Genomic DNA, 18,406 nt, shown 5'->3' with positions numbered 1-18,406 from the left:
TCATAGTATGATCTACTCACTGTCATGACTACAGTCACAGTCGTCAAATGTAAATGACTTCATATGTGTTTAAAAGGAAAAGAACGACACAGAAGATGCAATATCCAAGTCAAACTACAAAATTGATATATTTTGATCCAGAGTTGGGATAATTAGAACTTGTCACGACGGTATTGTTGGCAAAAGAAGTAACAACATGATTTGTCTTTAGAAATAAAATACAGTAAACGTATTGAATATATTAAGTGAGAGCAATTGTGATACATCTATTACATCGGTTCACTGCGATGGCGGATATTCACTCACGTTACTTAATGTATGTAAATGAATGAACAGCTTTTTATGTTGACTGGCCAAATAAATGCAATGTCTGATCGGTTATTTTGAGTACAAGAGAACCGTTATAACATGAAGAATTACACCTTAGTAACATTAATTGACGTTAATATTTTTCTTCTGTTTTCTCTCCAACAGCTTTCGGTAAGACAAGACATTTCATTGTACTTTCAAGACATATACAGTACCGTTATTACATTAGCTAAAGACAAGACACTTTTGCTCAACTTATTGCTGCAACAATGAAAGCTTCAAACTAATTCATTCTACATACAAAAAAAGCAGTGGAACATTGATGAGGTGGAAGAGGAACAAGCTATGACTGTATATACTCAAGTTTACCACATCTCTTTAGAAAATACAGTCGGGTCATAATTTAATCAATTTTGGATGTCGTTAGTGGCAAAGAGACGGAAAGGAAGGTAATGTCCAAATTCAAAGAGCAGTAGTGACAAACTCTATATCCCGTTATCTACAGTAGGAATAAAATGGACTTTTAACGAACGTCACGGGAGTCAAATGTAGTAAACAAATGATTTTTCTTTAATGCTTTAATTTCTATGGATGCTGATTGCATGGATGCTGAGTGATGTGGCTGTATAATAAAAGTATACAAAATTCCCATGTTCATTATTTTAATAAGAGCACTGTTGTAATATAAAGAAAAACTTCTGTGGCATTTGTTAACTTTATCTTCTTCGTCTTTTGTTTTCTCCCTAACAGAAATTGGTAAGACATTTCATTTCAATCCGAACACCTTAAAGTATTTTGTGGTGGATGATTGCTCTTTGGCTAGTTGCTTAATATGTTCTGCATCTTTAGGCAAAAACTTCATCCTCGTCAATTCTCATCTCCATATGTAATGTTTTTTTTTTTAATTTGTATGAATTTTTTTAAATGCATCCCTCAACAGCAAGATGAATATTTGTCATCATTACAGTATAGTTGAAAATGTCTTGTTTTTCTGTATAATGTATCCACAGAGGAAAATACTATTCCTATAATAAAGATAAATTTTGATATACAGACTTCTAAGTACAGAGAGTCTTGACAGCTAAGCAAACATTCCAATTGTATCAGGTTTCTGATGAATCAACAAGAAGATTATATAAGCCTAGTAAAGTTTCGGAGATAATTTGCCTAGATGATATCACAGGCCTCCCTACTGTGATCCAACTTCCTGGAGTAGTCGAAGGTGTAGCCATGCAACATATTTACTCGGTTAAGCAAAGCAGAGTTGCCCTCAAAGAAAATATATCACACAGTGATCACATGGTAATAACAAATAGATCCAATTGACAAGGGAATATAAGAACGTAGGTAACTGCAGATTTCTTGAGTTAGTAGCAAATAAACTGACTAACAAGGAAGTTCATGTCCAAATTAAACGTTCAGATAACAAAATACTCTATATCTTGTGATCCACAATAGTGATAACTTGGATTTTGCATGACTAGAAATGTTGAAACAAGCAGTAAACGACATCATCATCTTTAAATTGCAAGGGTCACGTATGATGAATAAATGAGATAGAAGAGTAGATGGTGTGACGGTTCCAATCGGTAATCCATATACCTACCGCATCTCTGCATGGATTAACTGCGACTGCATTGTTTGTAATAAAAGTGTACTCTGATTTCGCATATTGATTTGTTTTAACAATAGGTTTGTTACATAAATAAAGTACACTTCATTACGCTTTCATAACTTTTTTCCCCTCTTTGGTTTTCTACATGAAAGGATCGGGTAAGACATTTATTTTAATTTGAGGGCTCGCAGCAAAACTATACTAGAAGTGAGATATTATTTTTAAGTAAACAGAAGAGCAATAGCGACGTATACTTACATCTCATGAAATGAAGTCCCGACCGATGAAGGCAATAGTACCGAAACTTCTAGAATAATTCACAGTGCAGACAAACAGTCGATAACTTTACATTCGGTGAATCATGAAAGTAATGACTCACAGTAAAATGCAAAAAAACAAAACTTATTAAACCAGGCGCCAGTTAAAGAAATATTCCAGTGGCTAATGTTAATTGTATGGAGAAGATATGATTTTGGTGATATTTTGTGAATGAATCTGGCAACCGAGGAGTGAATGATGTCACCACGGCAATTCAGCTGAAAATATTTTTGCTTTCTTGAAGTCGTTAAACTCTCTTATACATAGTAGAAATGGATGTACACAACACAACACAACACTTCATTTTTCATGCAACTCTGATAAGGAAAAAACATGACAGCTAAGATAAACATGCCAATTGTATCAGGTTTCAAGGAAAAATCTACAAGAAGAGTATTATCGGAAAACAAAAAAATTGAAGAATATTTCACTTTTTGCCGTCATTGCAATCCTCTCCTGTGGATAATCAATGACATAGGCAGTCAAAAAGTAGGTTACATTAAATAAACCAAATTTTGGATTAGGGGAAAATGAGATGGGGTTTCCAACGAATAGTATGGAACATTTCTCTTGTTCATGTAAATGTCACAGTGTTTGCCACCTAAATATCCCTTTTAAGAGAAGAGCTTTTCGTTATTTGTAAGGTAGTCGATATACTTATGTACTATGTTCTAATCTGGTAGGGTCCTTGTCCTAGCATATGCTAGTTAAGGGTCAATAAAAACATATGGATTCCCTTGTATTCGGAACAGTAAGAAGTGAATTCACTTCAGATGTCTGTTGTGTCAAACAGAGAACACCAATGATATAGGCTACGTTGTTTGATCTAAAGTTGTGTCACTTAAGAAATATACAATAGATTAAATGACATCTTCACAATCACGTGACTCATGATATCAGATTCAACTTCGACCTCTTAAATTGATAAATATTTGTTGTTCAGTTTCTAGATTACTGTATAGAAGAACATATATATATAACTTATTAAAGAAACAAAGTTACTCAAATGAGAACCGTTAATAATAAGTCATAATTTTCATGATTCCAGCCTAACAATCTGGATTCAGGTTTAAATTTATCTCGCATAAGAAAGTTATAACATGTCAAATGATCGATTTGTGTTTCATCCTCTCTTCCTCATTCATAGTATTTGTTAAAGTTAACATTCATTTGGCTGTGACGTTAAAATAAAACATATTCTAGCACTTTGATTACTTTAACCGGCAGATGTACACTTATTTAGATTACTTTTAACAATACTTTAATGTTTTGTTCATCTCTTTCTCTTTCTGCTGTTTCTTCTCCTCTTTTACCTTTCGTCTCCATGTCCTCCTTTTCAATCGTCATCGTTTTTCTGTTGTTTCTAAAAGTCTTGGAAAATGGTGAGGCAATCTAGTTTAAGTTTGAGATGATTAAGACAATTTTAAGTTTAATGAGCTATAGCAGTAGCCCGATAATAATATAGTTGTAAAGTGACACCACTTCAGGGTGAAATATATACAAGGGAGTGTTAGCTCAGTAGTTAACGCCGGTGCCTTTCAATCATAACGTCCCGACTTCGAGTCACCCCAAGATTAACGTATGTCATCCAGTTATGCCGGCGTCAAACTGTCCCGAAGTTGACACCAGATGGACACACGATAAAGAAAATGTTCAAATTCGGCTCTGATCGTAAAAACATCGGGCCATTCGTGATGGCATCTTAAGCCATCGCATGACCGCCGGTGGAGTTTTTCAGGCTCCGGCAGCAACTTCGTGAGCGGTAGCAAAATCTTTGGCATGCCAAAACATTACAGGAAGACCATGCGAAGGTTCATTTTCGTGTCCATTTTGCCCTTCGTAAGGCCATCGTGAGGGCATCTTATCAAATCGTGTCATCTTCGTTTTAACTGAACTGTGATCATCGGTGCCATCTGGCATTTTCGCCTCACGAAGACAATACGAAGGAAACAAGAAGCTGCCCGATTGTCTTATGGAGGCAAAACGACTACGTGAAGCCCTCGCATTGCCGTCGTGTAACCATCGTATTATAGTACGATGACATCGAGATAGGACCACGGTGTCGGCGAAGACAGCCGAATTTGAGCACCTCAAGCGTTTCCCAGGTGTCATAGTAACGTGGACATATATATATATATATATATATAAAGGCCAGCCTCAGAGCATCTTCATCAGTCAGTCCTAAGCAACTCTACAGAGTAGAGGCGTGTGTAACTCCCAAAGCACAATCACAATTAACCACAATTCAGTCCCTGCAGAATGGCATACATTGTTGATGAGACAACCAGGAAAACGAAGGCAGCAGCATTGCTTCTTTTGATGTACCTCAGAAAACATAATGAGCAACTCTTACAGGCCCAGCACCTCCTCTAAACAGAGTTGTTGACAATTGACAATTCATAATCATGGACGTTAAAATATGAATCTAAGAGGCTGACTACGGTCAGCTTGTGGCTTTGATAAGCCAATAATGGTTTCTTCGCTAGTTCCTGCTTTCAGGAGGATCTAAAATACATACATACATACATACATACAAACATACATACATATACTACTAAAATTAATAAGGGGTTAATCAACGGTCTAGCGTGCGTTACTCACAGGATTAATGCACGATCGGGGGATAATGCAAGCGATGCACGAGGGCGGAGCCCGAGTGCATCCAGCGATAGCATTAACACCATTTGTGTGGGGGAAAATCATAAAACAAAACATTTTTGGTTACATATAACCAAAGATTTATTAAAGTGATGCCCCGTAATTTTACCGTGCGTTACTCACAGGATTAACCACGGTCAGCTGACCTGAATGGACCAAAAGGATTTAGGAATCCTTACTAAGTATGAATGAACGTTAGATTCAATTCGCAAACGGTAGTAGGGAAAACGAGATGTACAAGTCAGTTTTGTACGGAGATGAATTGTTTCCTTCAGCAATCACCTGAGTGAAATTAAAAAGTTATAGTAATGGGAATGGACATGCGTACTCACGATTTCAAAAGGGGTTTCTGGGTGTGAACGTTAGAAAGAGAAGCTATAAATGTTTATATGACTTAAGAATGAAAATGATACGAATTAATAATGAGTAATATGCTCACTGAAGTTTAATAGATATTAAATACACAGGACTCATTTAACAATGCTCTGTTTGGAAATAATGACGTATTTGTAGATTGGCGACAGCCAATTAAGTTCAGCCTACACATCTTCGGATCCACTGCAGCAGGTAATAAAAATGGACCAACTTTACGTTCAGAGTCATAAGAACGTAATTTACTTCCGTGAGAGGTGATAAAAATCTGATCCCGAGCGTTTGAGTACATTAACTTAAAATATATTTGTAACGTAGTCTATTACATTTGAGTAATGCAGTATAGTTTCAGTGACGGTTTTCCCCTTCTCCTCCTTTTTATCCTTACATTATTATAATATTATTTTCGCTATAGGAGTTGGTAAGACATATTATTTCAATTGAGAGTTATAGCAAAATCTGCTTGTACAGACATGTGAAGTTAAGCGATTTTCAAATCTAAACTACGGTAGTGGTAAAATGTATTTATTGTGATCCAAAGATGCCTCGTGACTTATTGTTCGAATAATAAAACGACGTCATCAAAATCACACAATTGTAGATGTTCATATAAATTTAAAGAAATATTGAATGTTAAAATGATTTAACATTTGTGAAAGAGGAACATAATGTTAACCCCCAAGTAAAACAAACTTTCTTGAAATTCTAATATGTCGTTTACGAGATGGTCATGGAAGCTTACACATCTTGTACAAATTACATTAAAGCAAATAGTTTTTCTTTAATTTTGTGACTTACAATTAACTGCTTGAGTATATGATTGTACTTTGAATTGACATTATAAAAGTTGTTTTACTACTGTATTGAGAGTAGTACGAAGCTCTAGATAGGACATGGTAAAATAAATTATTACGTACGTACGTAGTAATACTACGTACGTACTTTCGTGATGTTTGTTACGTACGTACGTGATATGTATTACTTACGTACGTGATATGTATGACGTACGTACGTGATAATTACTACGTGCGTACGTAATATTTATAACGTACATACGTGATAATATTACGTACGTACGTACATACATGGTATTATTATGTACGTACGTGATCATTAGTACGTACGTAATAGTTACTACGTACGTACGTAATACTCACCACTGATAATTATAACGAATGCAAGCCTCAGTACAATCGTACGTGTTTTTATTACGTGATATAGCCTATGTTAACACTTACATCTTCATTTCAAAGATGGAGAGAGATGAACTTGTTCGTTTGTATTTTAGGCAGATGCATACCTGTAGTGTTAGTCTAACCCTAACGTACCTTGTCTGTCTCCGGCATTTTTTAGTCCGCGGCTCAATCGTATAACTAAGCTTGACTTCTGTAGTTGGATGATTGATACATGCAAGGTACAGTGAACGAGAAGTAAACTTATATTATAATATAGTAAAACGTATATATATGCGCGTATCTTGCATGTAGGCCAATATTGAATTATCACGTACGTACGCAATATAATTATTTTTCCTATGTCCTCTCTAGAGCTTCGTAGAGTAGAACAGTTATCAGACCTAGGTATATACATGATAAGAAACATAAAGAAAAACTGTTTACGTAGCCTTGCGCATCTGTGGACACCTGCTTTTTCAAATTCCACTGTTAGTGCAATTTGCACTAATATATTTCGAGAACGGCATTACGGGATTGAGAAGCTATTTTGTTCTTGTTTGATGCATATAAAACATGATGTTAAATCAAATGATATTTATGTGTATATATATGGTTTAAGGACTATTCATCAATATACATTATTTGTTATAAAGATTGTTTTGACTGTGATGATAAAATAATACATACAATAAACAATACTTTAACAAAGAGATGTAAACTTGAGTAGCATTACTACAAGTCCATTCCCCCTCTCCCCCCCCCCCCCCGTCTATCCTTTGTTCTTCCTCCTTCACCTCATCCAAGTTCTTCCTTTGCTACTTTTGCTTACAATACACTTAGACCTGTGTGAAGGTAAGAAAGTGTATTTTACTTTTTTAACACTTACGATAAAACTGTATTCAGTAGATACACGCAAAGCTTTTTCAGCCGTTATGTTGATGCTCTATTCCATATATATCCACATCTGGTACCGGTGTGTGCAGTACTCCGTGTAACAGATTTGGCGCCTTTGCGCTGGCTACAGCCAGCTTCTTATTAAAGAATTAAAGGGAATTTATTTAAAGAAGTCACATCAAACATTTTACATAACTAATTGTTTGCATTGTTAATCATAAGATGTTGGTTTTCAGTGTAGCTTTACTAGAATGTTGACCACGTAAACCATGCTAATCCTGGAACCATCGCTGTGTCCTTGTCCATCCCACTTCCTTCACTTCAGCATTAGTTTCAAACTGTTCAACGACGCAATGTTTGATTGGCATTGCAAAGCTTCTGATTTATATGACAGAGGGATGACTTTCCTGTGTAAATGCACATGTGGTACCTTCGAATGTGAAGGGGTGCACGCTGCAAGACGGATTAAAGTATAGTATCATTGTAGTGAACTCTCCATAAAACACACCATGATCATATCCCAGTCCTTATCAACCTCATTAATCCCTCCACGTTTCTCCTTTATCAAACCATTGTAGGAAATGTATATATTACTTACACATGTTTGAGTCTAACCCCAATGGCTGATGGTAAAATAACAATGACATTTGTATTGACACCAGACGTTAACTCCCTTGTCGAACCTTAAATGCAAGTAAGTCAGTAAGTAATAAGTATCAAACGGTTCAATGAAGTACACTTCTGTAAGGTTAGTTAACGTTATTTTCTCTTCTTTTTTTCTGTATTCTCCATCAACATAAAGAACCGAGTGAGTCATTTTATCTTAAGTTGAAGACGTACAGTTAAATTGAATAAGTAGCAATGTATATATAGAAATTTACATGAAGTGGTCAAGTAAATGCTGCAAAAAATGACAATTGTAAATTAAGTCAATGAACAAACAAACAGGGAAACACCCATGTGTCTACGAAAGCCCATAAGTGCCATTCGAAATATATTTTAATTCATTCGAATACATTTTTAATTTGTTTGTTGCGAATTAATAATTCATTATAACGAATTAAAATTGGTTTCGAGTGACATTAATAACCATTAATGATGACAAATGAACTTCTTTAACTGTAACGGGTAAAAAAATAGTAAACAAAGGAATGGTAATAAAACTAGAGACGGAATTGATGTCACGTGAGTAAACTACAACGTCGGATATGCACTCACGTTTCCCAAATGACACGTATTGAATGAATATACATACTCTGGTGTCGCAAATTGAGAGTGTAGTTGTATGAAGTACACTTCTGTAACGTCAGATATGTTATTTTATATTCTTCAACTGTTGGTTCTATAAAAAGCCTCGGGTAACACTGTGTTCACATGGGAGAGCGTGCCCTATATTAGATCAACGAACGCGTTATCAGCAACGGGTAAACAAGAGCGGCAACGCATCAGCAGAAACTCAGCTAAGCTTCTATTTGAGAAATTTGTTTTGATAGGCAATATTTCTGAGCAGCTTATCTATTATTGGTGCTAATTGAAAAAGAAATACGTTAGATAACGGTGTCAGTTCTGTTCCTTCCATCTCATTTTCCCCTTGCCTTATGCCCCTTCTTAGCAGACATAGTTTGTTACAATATCTATAATATATGTAAAATATCATGCAAACATTTTTTTCATATGAGGCTGCATAAACTGTTGACCCTTTCATGAATTTTGACCTTCACAAATATCAATACATTTATCATCAAAGTAATACCTTCTCATGAAACGGGAGACTTGTCGATGTTACATATCCTTAGATATAGTGGTCACAATAATATCAAGTGGTTTGTCCAACTCAGAATGGGTTACATACATCTTTCCGTTCTTGAAATAAGGTAGGCACAATGTTTTCACTGATTTATCCCGTTCAATTCAGATGACTATTGAACACCGATAAAACCAAAAAAAGTCCCTGTCTATAATGGGAAACCAACATGCCAAGTATAAGGGTTGCCAATCGGACACACTTTTAGAGATATGGGTGTTACAAGAAGGCAGTGCCCACACACATACCAAAGATATGCACAGGGCCGTGTATATACGGCTCAGCAAATATGGTACATACTCACACATGCTATCATGAGTTCACCGGTTTGGATTGTCATTGATTCTATACTGTCACAAATTTATTACATACAATAGATCGTTGTACTTATTACTAGGGATAAGCTATGCCTTATTTCAAAAGCAAGAACCAACATTATGTACACTTCGTTGTTTTCATTCTTGTAATAATAGAACGAAAATTTAAAAATATTCCTCCGCTACTTCTGCTAAAATGTTATGGATTTCATGTTTGATGCATCTCATTAAAACGTCGATTCAGTAACATGTCACTTCTAAGCGTCCGTACCAACCTGATTTTTTCCCATTACTGTGCACTAAGTCTACGCTATATATAGTTTAGTTAGATTAGTTAAATGGTGATAATACAAAAGGAATAAGGTTGTTTGCCGGTTTTAGACTATGCACTTTGGTCTTCCATGGTCAAGCAAATAAAGGTTTTTTTTTGTTGAACAATAAAGGATCAGCATTTAAGTGTTGTTCTTAGACCAAACTAGACCGGGTTCTTCACGGATGCTTCATTAGTAACATATAAGTTTTAGAACACCATAGTTAATCACAGTTGAGAGCTTAGTTCCAAATGTCTCTTAGTTCCAAATGTAATGGACAAGCAAGTACCGTAATTTTGTACTATATCTTAAGTCGTGCTTAGACACTCTTTTGTGACAAGGGAATTGTATAACATTTTAGATAACTCGGATAATATAGTACCAGTGTTTGATACAATTGTACTTTTTCGCTTTGTCCATAATCTTCAATAATTTGACCAATTAGCGAACTCACGGAGTAAAAAAGAATTTTTGATTGAAGCAAATTATCACAGTCTGAATCATTCTTTCTGGACATGTTAATGTTGAAAATATTAATAATTTCTCTCATAACTTAGTTCTGCGGTTTCCCCAATTAAATTATATGTAGTATGAGCTTGGAGTCATTAGTTCGCGGAAGTGGTAAAGGCACATATGTTGTCCATCTTGGGGAGGGGCCTAACTGGAGAGATCCTTGGGTAGGAGGGATTAGATGCAAAAGGGTGCTATCATCTTTGATATTCTAACTACGTCATTCTTGGTTCAAGTTTTTTTTTATCGTTTAGTACAAACCGATTTCAAAAATTCGGACTGGGAAAGTTCCTCCTGCTCCCTCTGCTCCTGTTAGGCTACATAGTAAAGTACATCAGGGATTCCGAGAAGGATAATATATTATCTCATTGTGAAGGAAAAGAGAGGCATCAATCGTTAATAGTACGAGATATCACGAGATGCACAATACATGTTAAAGTGCCGTGTGCAATGTAACCTTGCGGTTTTTTTATGACGAGCGCGTTATCCCATATGAACACAGTGTTTGATGGTTCATTTTAACTAGAATACCTACATTTAAATTTAAGCAATAAGTAAATATACAGACTATAGTACATGAAGTGATATCACACTTGATGGAGTTTAATTGATGCTTCAGAAAGGAAAACGTCAAACTAAGTCAATGTACAGAAAAATGGTGAAAAACTCTTCATGAAATGAAGAGATGCCCGTCTTTTGAATATCAAACTTGCGAAGTAATGAGTAAAATGTTTCTAATTATTTAATGAATAATTAACAGTACAATACTAAATCGGGCGCATCTTTGAAAATAGTGTAGCAAATTTGGTGCTTAACGACAGATGCATGAATCAGCATACTCTCTTATAAGATTGAACAGGGTTCATAATCAGACTGCGTTTGGTAATAAAAGACGTATCCACTTTAATATCAATATAGAAAAAGATTAATTAAATTGGAATGTCTCTTGTGTCAAGTGGACAGACGAAAATTGAACTTTAGTCCAAATCCAATGTTTTGTTGTGATACACTCCACTGATGTGTTTCAATCGCCGTTAACACAAAATCAACTTCTCGCAACTGTAGCGAGTGAGAAAAATTGTAAACAAAAAAATTATCTTAAAACTTACAATTGAATAAGAATGGTGTAAATAGCAAAAAGAGGGTCTATGAATTATGGGTTCCCAAGCAATGATGCTTAAATCTCTGATAATTACTGATGTTATCACGTGAGTTCACTGCGACGACGGATATGCATCAACGTCACGCAATGCTTTGTATTGAATGAATGGCTGTTGAATGAAGGGATAATTGATGTAGCTGTAATCGTAACAGTCTACTCTGATCTCGCATGTTGATTACGTTATAAAAGATATTTGTTGTGTGAAGTACACAGTAATGTTCTTATATTACGTTATCCTATTTTCCTATGTTTGTTCCCCATAAAAGAAAGTAAGATATTTAGATACAAATTGTAACAGTAGCTACATATACGGACTCGTACATGAAGTGAAGACATCGTCCGTGGACTTTTCATGAGATGAAAGATTTTTAATGTTAAACAAGAAAGAATTGCTCTTTAACGTTACAGCTGTAACAGAATGTTGGGCAATGGTCGGTAATGGTTGGCAGATGGGTAAGATTGGTGAGCAAATATCTGACAACAGACAAAATCAGGTTCAAGACAAAGTTGTACACACATCTGATTGCAATGACGGATATAAAATAATCTGTGGGTTCACGACAACGGCGTATATCCACCGATGTCACTAACTGCTTTTAAAAATGGAAAGATGTTTGATGTGACTGTATTAAAAACAGCATACTCTTATCCCGCAGTAGTCCCGAGTAGTCTAAAAAAGATGGTTGTAACATAACGAAATATACACTTCAGGAAAGTTCTTTTACGTTAATAAATGTTCTCCTACTTTATTTTGGGCACTGACTGTTAAATAATTTGAGCAAAATTACAGTTGGAAAACGCTTCAGTAAACTCGGTTATATCATTTCATCTTAGTTTTATAAGTCATTGTTTTGCTTTCTTTGACGTATTCCGTAGTGATGACTCAAACCATTTATTAAAGTAAGTATTTATTTATTTTTTTTTCTTTATTCACAAAGCTCTTTGCGGGAGCCTCGATCACTGATATTTATTTTATAAAAGCGAAATTAGACTAGATTTAGAAGGATATTGTTAAAATAAAAGTCATAACGTCATAACGGCATTTGCCACATTTCCGTCACAATACATTCATTGACATTCATTGTAGAGCATGCAAACAGAAATCTGATCCCACCCCTCCTATACCAGAACTTGAAACAGTGTTTTAATGACTCGTTTGGGGAACAATTATACCAAATCTGATCTATTGGCTACTTCGTTAATATGTTTACTCTCCATCTGGCTGTTGTTGCGGAGGTTTGGTCAATAAAACCTCCAGCACGTTGGAACGTCTACAAAACATTTTGCCTCCACATGGGCAGTTTTCAGTCCTTATTTTTGCCAAAGTTACTTTGCTTAAAGATCTGTTTTATTGGTACGCTATAGCTAGGAAAGTTGTGTGAATACGTATTCTACCTGCAATGGTCGTAAATAGACCACAGGCTATAAAATTAGCATGCATAGCTTCTTAACATAATTAGGCTCTTTGTGTAAACACTGTGTGGAAATATGTTCAGGTCTGCAGTGTAGTTAATCATACACCGTTCACACAAAGACCCTCATACCAGAAGAAAATATGTGGCAGACGTTGCAGACTAATTGGTAAAAAGAGGTCATTTTACGACCAAGGCAAGTCGATTTACGTAATCTCAAGAATCTTTTCAATGATAGCGTGCTGTAGTTGGGGTCTATACAGCATACCTTTAAGTTAAATAGGAAATGATGGGATGAGGATTCGAACTGCAATGGGTGTTATTATTATCTTTGTTTTTATTATTATTGTTATTATTTTGGGAGATGGGCACAAGGAATGAATGTAAGTTGTATACGAGGACTCACAGACGGAGGTTAGCAGGGTAACATACAAAAAATATACGAATTTGCAAGCGAATAAAATACTGTGATTTTTGTTTGCTAATATTTGTTACTATCTATACTTAAATTGTTTTTCTAATTAGTAGAATTACTGTTTTCAACATAGTGAAACATCTACTGACTTATTTTGTTTGTCCTTCCCCACTCATCCTGACCCTCCGACATCGCACTCTCTTTAAGTCTCAGTTGAGTGTAAAGTTTCGTAATCAGTGCAACTTTTGTTTTTATACCTTTCACTTTAGGCGATTAGATGTGACTGACCATACAGCCTGCTTGACTCTGAATTACAATTACTAGTGTATACAGCATCGAATCGGAACTTTCATTTATCGAAATTATTATAATTTAATTATATAGTACGGAAATAGTACATGGCCGAGTTATTGTGAATTGAATGGGATAAGCGGGTAGGGGTGGAGGAGGAGATAGTAATGGTTATAGGGTTAAATGTAAATATGAAACGGGTGTAATTGTTATGAAAGGTATACGAAGATTAAGATAAAAATTAAGATTGAGATTGAGATTGAACTTGAGATTGAGATTGGGATTGGGATTGAGATTGAGATTGAGATTGAGATTGAAATTGAGATTGAGATTGGAATTGAGATTGAGATTGAGATTGGGATTGAGATTGGGATTGGGATTGAGATTGGGATTGAGATTGAGATTGGGATTGAGATTGAGATTGAGATTGAAATTGAGATTGAGACTGAGATTGGGATTGAGATTGAGATTGGGATTGAACTTGAGATTGAGATTGGGATTGGGATTGAGATTGAGATTGGAATTGAGATTGAGACTGAGATTGGGATTGAGATTGAGATTGGGATTGAACTTGAGATTGAGATTGGGATTGGGATTGAGATTGAGATTGAGATTGAGATTGAAATTGAGATTGAGATTGGAATTGAGATTGAGATTGAGATTGGGATTGAGATTGGGATTGGGATTGAGATTGGGATTGAGATTGAGATTGGGATTGAGATTGAGATTGAGATTGAAATTGAGATTGAGATTGGAATTGAGATTGAGATGGAGATTAAGATTGAGATTGAAAATGATAAATGGTTCATGGTAAATGGTTAATGGTTGATGGTTACTGATAACTGATTACTAATTACTGGTTACGGGATAATGATTAATGATTAATGATGAATGATGAATGATGAAAGATGAATGATTAATAATCAATGTTTATAATGTTTAGTGATGAATGGTTATTGATTACTGATTACTGATTATTGAATAATGAATAATGATTAATGATCAATGTTTATGATTAATAATTAATGGTTAATGATTAATGATTAATGATTCAAGATTAATGATTAATGAATGGTGATACATGGTTAATGATTAATGAATGATGATTAATGGTTAATGATTAATGATTAGTGAATAATGAATAATGATTAATGATCAATGATCAATGTTTATGATTAATAATTAATGGTTAATGATTAATGATTAATGATTAATGATTCAAGATTAATGATTAATGATTAATGATTAATGAATGGTGATACATGGTTAATGATTAATGAATGATGATTAATGGTTAATGATTAATGATTAGTGATTAATGATTAGTGATTAATGATTAATGATTAATGTTTAATGTTTAATGTTTAATGTTTAATGTTTAATGTTTAATGTTTAATGTTTAATGTTTAATGATTAATGATTAGTGATGAATGATTAATGATTCAAGATTAATGATTAATGAATGGTGATACATGGTTAATGATTAATGAATGATGATTAATGGTTAATGATTAATGATTAGTGATTAATGATTAATGTTTAATGTTTAATGTTTAATGAATAATGATTAGTGATGAATGATTAATGATTAATGGTTATTGGTTAATGATTAATGATCTTAGAATATTTACCGTAGTTATTTGTGTTTTTTCTTTAGTCTAATAAACTAGGCATCATAAATAGCAATTAATGTCTTCTTTTGTTTTAATGAACGTTTCTTTTGGATACAAGAAATTGCACAAACTTGGTATTCCAAACGTCTGGCACAGGCTGAGTAAGTCACATTATAAACTTGGGGTAGGGGGTATTGAGTTTTACCATAGAGGAGGGGAGCATCCGTCGGCGTAATAGTTTGCACCAGACAATGTGAAATGTGCCTATAGCATATAGCATAAGTGGATATATTCTTTCAAAATGTGGACTTCAAGCATCGCGAAACTGAAGAGCCGAAGAGCTATTAATGATACGCAAGATTGTTAAATATTAATGATACACACTCTTGCTTAAGTCGTAAGAAGGATTCGTGTTCCGTCGTTCTGTGACATGGTACATGGGTAAGTACAAATTAAGTTACTTTACTGTTAGAGTGTACATCAACTTATTTATTTTATGTTAGCTTGTAAAATATCAGTATGTTTTCCTTTGCCTCTTTTCATAATTCTGTATTTATAGATTTTTTGTAGCTTATTATAGTGAAAAGTCAACAAACCGGAAGAAATTAACTTACGCTTTAGAGTAGGAGGCTATGGTAATTGTGAATGATCTGCAGAACAGGGTAGATATTAATGATGTAGTCTGGGTAAATATTAAAGATACTCATAGAGATGTAACAATGTAAGACACATTATTGTAATTATTGATGATACATAGGCTAGAGTAAACATTATCGCTTCAGTATGGGGTATATATTGATGAAAAACGGACTAGGGAAAACATTAATCATATAGTCCAAGTTAAAAAGTTATGCAACCTTTACCGTAAATATTGGAGAAAAACTTGAGATATGCAGGATGGGCAAAATTTAGGATAAAAAAACTTAGGTGAACATTTATGATACGCAGCCTTGAGTGAATATTAATAATGCACAAGTTGGATCAATATCACTTATAAAAAGCTACAAGTTTATATAACAATGATAAAACAAATACAAATAATTAATGTAGACGATGCACCTCAATGGAAACTATTTCAAAATTTAATTTTTATATTTTATTGAAATAAGCAATTAAGATCATAACTATACTTGAATTGTCATTAGTTGAGATCTCTAAGCTTTTTAGAGGGTTGACAATATCTGAAATAATTATTCAAAATATCTGAACTAAACGTCCACATATCTTTAAATTAATTCTAGATATCTGAAACTGAATTATCAGCTTGCACATTATTTATAGGCATGCAACCCTTATGTTTTAGAGCAAAAGCTAGTACCCAGTATGGTCTAACGATAGATTATGGTAAAGGTAAAAAATTTACTTTACCAAAGGGTTTTTCCATAAATATTTGTCATAAATGCCAAGATACAATTTAAATTCCTAAAGAAAAGTGCATGATGCAATTCAGAATAACAACTTCAGCACCATGGTGTTTTCAAATGGAGCTATTCTATAGAAAATGGGATACTAATAGGTGAAAGATATCTAAATTGGGTGTGGGACATGGTTCAGTTTCACAATCAGTGTGGGAAGAATTGGACCAATACTCCAGGTCTCTTTCCCTTTTCAGCCTTATTAAAAGACAATCAGAGTATTTATGAGCACATCCTTCTTCTTAGACCTAATTATAGACCGACTTTATAGCCTAAATACGACTCGGAATGCACTGTTCACTTTTTAAATGTCAGGGATAATTTATCTGGGGGAGAACTCGAAGCACCTTACATGGGACACCGAACCCAGACCCTCCTTCTTGACATAATTCCCTTTTGACATTCCATAAAGTTTCAAATCCTTTCTTAAATCACTCTGGATAAATTTTGAAATCAAGTGTACGCTGATGGTTTAACCAGGGAGCTGCTACTGGAGTTGAAGCTCCCTGGTATAAATTACCCTAACTTCTTGGTAGGTTTTGAGTTTAGTTCACTACAAACAATATCTTCTCTTGATCTTTTCGTTTCGCCCATCACTTTTTCTTCAAACCTAACACAAAGTATCTACGAGCACAACCTCTCGATTAGAGCTACTTATATAGACATAATTCATAGTCTAAATATGCCCCCCCCCCCCAAAAAAAAGCACCGTTTGACATCCAAATGTTTATTTTATTCTGGCCGGATGCGTACCCCTAACCCCGAAACCCTAGACTATAGACAGCCTCTTCTCCCACTCTCAGCATTCTTATCATAAAATTCCCCTTTTTTAAAACAAACTGAAACAATGCGTAAAAGCAGAGAAACGGAATCGTTCAAGGCGTGCTTCATTAGTGGAACCAGCTACTAATCTAAATCTCAACGAAAATGGTTCTGATGTACCCGTACAGTACATCTTTGCTGTGAACCAATTGATGGGTTATATATACACTGTCTTGTTCGACTACGCAGTGTCCGTCAGTTTACTACGTATCCATGTACCTCGTATAGTTTAATTGTTTGTATATCTTCCTATACCTAGCTGTTGGTACTACACCACGTAGTAAACATCCGCTCGAAAACGTTGACCATTGTCAGAAATAGAACTAAAATTAGCAAGCAGATAGAAGAGTTGGGGTTTAGCTCAAAATCTAAACAGTTAAGATAAGTACCATGACAGGCCAAGATCTCAGCTATCATGCATGCGGTTGGTAGGATATGCCAGTTTAAAACTTCTGTCAATGCTTTGGCGAGTCTTGAAAGTGACGAGTTTCGTGAGTAAGTAAATGGAACAATTCATTGTTGTGCGCCACCTATGTATATATATATATATATATATATATATATATATATATATATATATATATATATATATATATATATATATATATATATATATATATAAATATATAGTAGCAAAAAGAAGTTTGGGTGATCTAAAGTGTTCCACATAGTAATTCAAACATAATAGTTGAGTAAATGTGTATAGAATGTAGTGCATCAGTGATTGATGACGTAAACAAGTAGTAGTAGTAAGTTGAGTCTCGTCTATCCGACATGCTCAGTGATTAACCTCCGCCACGTATCACGATCTTGCGCAAAATTTATTGCTTCCTCGAAATTGTTAATGTTAACGTCCTTAAATTGCGACATTATTTTTTCAAGCAAGGTAGTCACCGGCCTTCCTACTGGTTTAGCAGTATGTCTCATTGCTTCTCTTAAAGCAACCTTTGCTGGAGCGTCCTCCTAGAGTCTTGCTACATGACCGAAAAATCT

General features: G+C 34.7%; 1 long non-coding RNA gene across 1 annotated transcript; it reads left to right on the top strand.

Moving 5' to 3' along the window:
* Positions 1-399: 399 nt before the first annotated feature.
* On the top strand, positions 400-15,220 carry LOC139976178 (uncharacterized). The gene is made up of 3 exons (XR_011796022.1): positions 400-7,299; positions 8,144-12,345; positions 13,542-15,220. It is a non-coding gene; the product is annotated as an uncharacterized lncRNA (long non-coding RNA).
* Positions 15,221-18,406: the final 3,186 nt, after the last annotated feature.

Source organism: Apostichopus japonicus, chromosome 11, assembly GCF_037975245.1.
Source record: "Apostichopus japonicus isolate 1M-3 chromosome 11, ASM3797524v1, whole genome shotgun sequence".
In the NCBI taxonomy this organism is placed as follows: domain Eukaryota; kingdom Metazoa; phylum Echinodermata; class Holothuroidea; order Aspidochirotida; family Stichopodidae; genus Apostichopus; species Apostichopus japonicus.
This window is presented reverse-complemented; position numbering and strand designations above follow the sequence as displayed.